Genomic DNA, 6,190 nt, shown 5'->3' with positions numbered 1-6,190 from the left:
CATTTTAGCTTATTTACAATGTAAATAGCATCATTTCAGCTTATTATTCAGCATTTGGTTTTGTTCAGTTGCGGATGTTACAAACCAGCAATAGTTCGACATGCATGCTTATTAATGACTTTGAATTGTTTCTTGGGAGCACCAAAAGCCTATTTCTCCCTGTTTCTCTATTTTTCTTTTAAGGGCTGTTTGCAGTTCTGAAGGAATTTCTCGGCCTATCTTGATGCATGGGAAATTCCTTGCCTTGATCGGCCAAGAAACCGTTTTTCTTACATCGTAGTACGCAGTTGCGAAGAAATGACAATTCAAATGGCAGTCGCCGTAGAAAGTTTCTGCCAGGAATCGCTAAAGAAGTTTCTTGAGCGATTCCTTTTGAACTCGAAACTGCGCTTTACACTCCAACTCTCATTAGCTGTAATTCACGCTCGGAAGGAATACCTCAAAGTCACAAAAGAAATTACGTACAGAATCCTCGATAGAATTTTTAAAGAAATCGCAGAAGGAATCCCGGCTGGAAGCTCGGCAGGACTCTCTGAAAGAATAATTGATGAAATCCCGGGTATGGTTTTTGGCCTTTGCAGTCGAAAGACCAGCTAAAACGTTATTTTTCACTCTGATCCGACGTTTCGCGCCTCTATTGGTCCTTTTTCTGAGTATTAAAATAGGCTGTTGATTTTGAATTTTGAAGTGTCGGAAATTACCCAAGAGTTCCTCCAGGTGTTCCTCTTAAATTCCTTCAGCAGTCCCTCAGAAATTCCACAATTCCAAGGGAGTTTCCCGAGGATTCTTCGGTAGTCACGTAAGGATTTCTCCAGGAATTCTTTAAAAAATAACTCGTCCAGGTAATTTTCCAAAGATTATTGATTTCAGTGGATTGGCTCTTTTCGGCGACGTAATAAAAACAGCATAATCCGCGTTACGCGTTTCGGCTTACTTCTCTTCAGCCCTCTTCAGACACCTAGAACATTTATTACAACGATTACAATTTACTTAGTCAAGATTACATATAAAAAATACAATACACTTACAACGTGCTGAATGTGACCATAAGCTTGGTCTAGGCGTCTGAAGAGGGCTGAAGAGAAGTAAGCCGAAACGCGTACCGTAAACCGGGGTCAAATTGATCAGCGGGGTGAAATTGATCATTCGGGCACTACATTGTTATTCCATACTAGGAACTCTTAAGCGTCGTAATGATCTTAAACTTTTTACGTCATCTGATTCGTAGATGTCCAGAGATGAGTATAGACTTTTATTTTTTTAGAAAAAAGTTAGTTTTGGCTTATTTTTTAAGAAATTTGCAATGTACTTCTCATTTAACTTAAATCATTAAACAATCGATTGCCAATAGGACTTCCCGTAAATTCTCTGTTTTAACATTTTAGTGGAGCCTTGGTTGGTAAGTCATGTAGCTAATCAGAACATGAAATAGTTATAAAAAAGTTCATTTTATGATAAAATAGTCCATTATTGTGATAGAAATAACTTATTTCAAATGAAATTGCCTACCTTTAGGCGTTTAAGGGGAAATTTCAAAATTTATTTTTGCATTTAAAGTATTAAATTCACTAGTTGTAACATTTTAAACGCGTTAAGCGGAGAAGGAAATGTTCCTTTCCAACCGATGCTTAATTGTATACTGATCAATTTCGCCCCAAAGTGGCATTTACATTTTTTGGATGTTTGAACTTGAAGTTTAAATTTGTGGAACAAAATTCTATAACACGGTTACATGGAGATCCACTGGGTATTGGTTTTACAGAAATTCTTTTGGCAATATTTGAATCGGCACTGATGTTATCCGCAAAAGTTGTTTTAATGTGATCAATTTGACCCCGGATTACGGTAACGCTAATTATGCTGTTTTTATTACGTCACCGAAAAGAGCCAATCCACTGAAATCAATAAGATTCCGCGATGATTAATCCTAATCAGTAATTTTCCAAAGAGTTCCTCCAGAAATTTCTCCTGGGATTCTTCCAGGAAAATCCTTCAGGAATTTTCCATGAATTTATCCAGGAATTCCTCCAACGATTCCTCTAGAAATTCTTTCAGGGATTCCTCTATAGACTCATCCAGGAATTCCTCCAGAGTTCCTTCAGGAATTCATCTAGGATTTCCCCCAAGAACTAATCAAGGGGTTTTTTCAGGAAATCCTTCAGGAATTCTTCCACAAATTCTTCCAAGGATTCCTTCAGAAATTCTTCCAGGGATTACTGCAAGAAGTTTCTCCGGGTAATTTCCCCTGGTAAATTATGCAGAAATTCCTCCAGGAATACCTCCAGGATTTTTTTCCAGGAATAACTGCTACTTCAACTAGGAATTCAGCAAGCGATTCCTCTACGGTGTCCTCCAGAAATTGTTCCAGGGGTTCCTCCAGGAATTCCTCTACAAAGTCATCCCACCTCCAGCGATTTCAACAAGGGCACTTACAGGAATTCCTTACAGGGATACCTCCTGAAATTCCTCTAGAAATTCCATTAGTCATTCATCAAGGAATTCCTGCAGAATATATTCCATAAATTCCTTCAGCAAATACTCTAGAAAATCCTTCAGGAATTACTCCAGGAATTCCTCCTGAAAAATCCCTGGAGGTATACCTAGAGGGATTTATAAAGAAATCCCTGGCCAAATTCTTTTTTTTTTACTTATTCGTTTATTTGGAAGGCTCGGGCGCCTCATGGTGGCCAAATTCTTGGAGGTAGGAATTTCGGATAAATTCTTATTAGAGTTCCTTGCAGGAATCCTTGGCAGAAGCTTTGGAGGAAAATCTGGAGAAATTCTCAGAGAAATTTCTGGAGAAATTTTTGAAGAAATTTTTGAAGGATTCCTTGGAGGAATTCCTTGAGAAATCAACGTGAATAAATTTCTTGAACAAAGTGAACACAAACGATGGTAGATGTTGCAGGTCTTAAGAAAATAACTAGAACACCTAATTCATGTAAAATGAATTTTCTAGTGGTGTTTTGGGCTTTTTGAGTATCGTAGACGATGTTCTGTAACACTAGTTTACAAAATAAAACGAAAGTCGTGAACTTCTGTCAACGACCAAAATTTTTGAAGCATAATTTAGCGCTGATTTCGAAACCGTGCTTCAAAAAATTTAAAGTAGAACAGTTTTTGAGTTTTAGCTCAATATCGAGTTTTACAACTTTTTAAAATATGGAATTTAATAAAATTCAAATATCTTGCGTTTTGTTCAACCAATTTTAAATCTTTTTCCATAAATTAAAAGCTGAATATAATACCATTCGATCATCTGAATACAGGTTTTGCGTCAGATTGCTGAAATTCAAGATATTGACGTGTTTTCGGGACGATCTCCTTAAATTTTAGCAAAATTTCCAAAATTATATGAAGAAATGTATTTTTTTCAATAAGAAAATAGTTATTTATGTAACGAGTTGCAAAAAGTTGATTTTTTCAGCACGAGTCGTACATTTATCCAACGAGGCTTGCCGAGTTGGATAAATACGAAGAGTGCTGAAAAAATCGAGTTTTGCAACGAGTTCCATACAAAATTTTATGCAATGATTTTTTCATAATGCAACCCATATGAGTTGCATAATGTTCATAATGCAACTCAAATGAGTTGCATTATGAACATTATACAACTATTTTTCATTATACAACTCATTTCAGTTGCATAATGAACCAGTGCGGAAAAATTGGCCATTATGTTACCAAAATAAGTTATATAAAATATAAATTATGATACTGAATTGCATAAAAATAATTTAAAAATCCTTTCTCAACGTTTATTTGACATATCATAGTGGGATTAGGGGCATAATGGACACCCGGGGCGAAATGGACACCCCTGTTTTTGCCGAAACCGTTGACTTTTATGTAAATCTTTGAATGCATAAGCGTAAAGGAACAAGTCATGGTCCTATTTTTCAAAAGTACCATTTATATTGCTCCAAAATAACCAAAATATCATTGAAATTGAAATATGTTTTGCATATGGTGAAATTCTTATAATTTCGAAGCAGTAGCAAATAAGGTATTGTGAGAGTTGGAGTGTGTCCGCCATAAAAACAAGTGATTTGTTACCTTATCTACATGTATGTGTAGATTTAGCAATGGATGAAGTATTTTATTTTTGATCAGAATTTACTAAAAATAGCAATTTTAATGTTTGTAGTAATCAATCCGATTATTTTTGCCTAAAATTTATTTTATTAACTTTGATGTTGTGTAAACTCGTCTAAGATGGAGTATTATATCTGTGGCATTGATCTCCGTAGGCAAATTACTTAACTGATCGATGCAATCAAATAAATAGCATAAAATATGTAGGGGTGTCCATTATGCCCCGATGGGTGTCCATTTCGCCCCGTACCTTTCCTGCCAGCCCTAAAAAACACACGATTTTAAATTCGATATTTCTTCACAATAAAGACACTTTATCTACTGTAAATGATTGAAATACGTAGGAAACAAGCTAAAGTTGTAAGCCAACTGATAATATGTTAAGTTTTTCATCGTTATGCAAGTCTAACGTACTCACTTGCTTAGGGTGTCCATTATGCCCCTAATCCCCCTATGTAGGCGAGTTACAGTAAAAAATTCAGCTCAATCGGAGCATTGATTACGGAGAATGAGATGTGTGAAGTGAGCGACTTTGCTTAAAAATAGAACAAAAATCGATTTCAAATCATCAACCTTGTATGGAAAGTCGAAAAAATTTCCGCTCTACTGTAATTTTTTTCCTTCGCATTTTCGAACTCAGGGCATGATTCTACACCAAAAACAATCATCAGCTTACCGAGTTCAAAAATGCTGTAAACTAGTGTAATCATTCATCGTGTTAAAATTTGGTTTAGAATGTTAGATTTGTGACACAAACTTCGGAGTACTTCTACTTAGAATATAGCTCTGGGATCAAAACATCAATATACTGTGAGAGGTAGTAATAGATTGCATGTCAAGGATCAGTGAAAACTATTGGTGATTAGCAAAACGATGAAATTTGAGCAAAAACATGTAGAATTTATAATAATTACAAAAAAAATCCACGTATAATCGGTTACCAGGAAGAGGGGAAAGGGTGCACAGGGGGAAGAACCATGCATTTCTTAGCACAACTATTTCCCTTGACTATAAAAAAAACTCCAGGGTAAAATGTTTAGAAACACAGAAGATATTGTATTTCTGGCAAAAAAAGATTGTCGCGGGTGTTTGACATCTACATAATCCCACCTTCATTCAGCCTCAAGATTGAGAATAAAGAAGGGCAGCTGATTGTCTCGTCGAAACATAAGGTCCACCGCGCTCTTGCTCCGGTTAGCACAGTAAGGGCAAAATACTGTGGAGGGTGCCCTAGTACTCCACAGGAACCGTTTGCGATTAGGTTCTTATTAGACCCCCCTAACCAATCATTCCTAGGCACGGTAAGCATTAAGCCGCATAACACCATGAATTAGGAGTCACCTCATTAATGGACTGCTACCACTGGAACAGGTGATGCGTAGTGCTATTCTTAGCCAGTCGAAATAACCGCTACCGACACAACACAGCTATCTAGGTTGATCGGAAAGAGAAGTTAATATTGATGATCAACTTCATACGGGCCCGAAAAGCCGGCGAGTGGGAACACTTACGTGACTTTCAATTACCATTCCACGATGTAGGAAAAATTGAGTATGAGCACCCTTCTTAGCCTTTGCCCCTATGGTCATCCTAATCCAAACACATACTTTTTAAGCACCAATTATTTCCTATCTTTTTGTTGCATGAGGGATGAAAATGGGAGCCCGATACTGCAGATGGGTCCCGTTCCCCCTATAACAATTTCAATAGCCCTCTTATCACTGTCACAGTTTTTGATCCGCAGGGTTCGTCGCCTGATGCGTTGCGGGTCTCTATGACTGTGCGCACTAGTAAACGGGGTATACCTAATGGAGGCGCATGGTTCTGGATATGAATATTGTAGAAAAGGTACTTTTTTCTGACATCACGTTGGTACCAGGTGCACTGGTTGGTAACCGAATTACACAGTAACACGTGCCCAGGTCCTGATCCTGGCCCTTGAAGCGTAGTTTTGTAGTGCGTTTAGCGACTGACCTATGTGACTCCAGTGCCATGTCGTTCTATTCTAATTTAATCCATTTCTAATAAAGCTTCCCTTCCATAAACAAGACTCAATCATTTTTTACCCGTTTGAAATATCCATGGTACTACTAGA

This window comes from Aedes albopictus, chromosome 3, assembly GCF_035046485.1.
Source record: "Aedes albopictus strain Foshan chromosome 3, AalbF5, whole genome shotgun sequence".
NCBI lineage: Eukaryota > Metazoa > Arthropoda > Insecta > Diptera > Culicidae > Aedes > Aedes albopictus.
The sequence above is the reverse complement of the archived record's forward strand: the minus strand, read 5'-3'. Positions refer to the sequence as shown.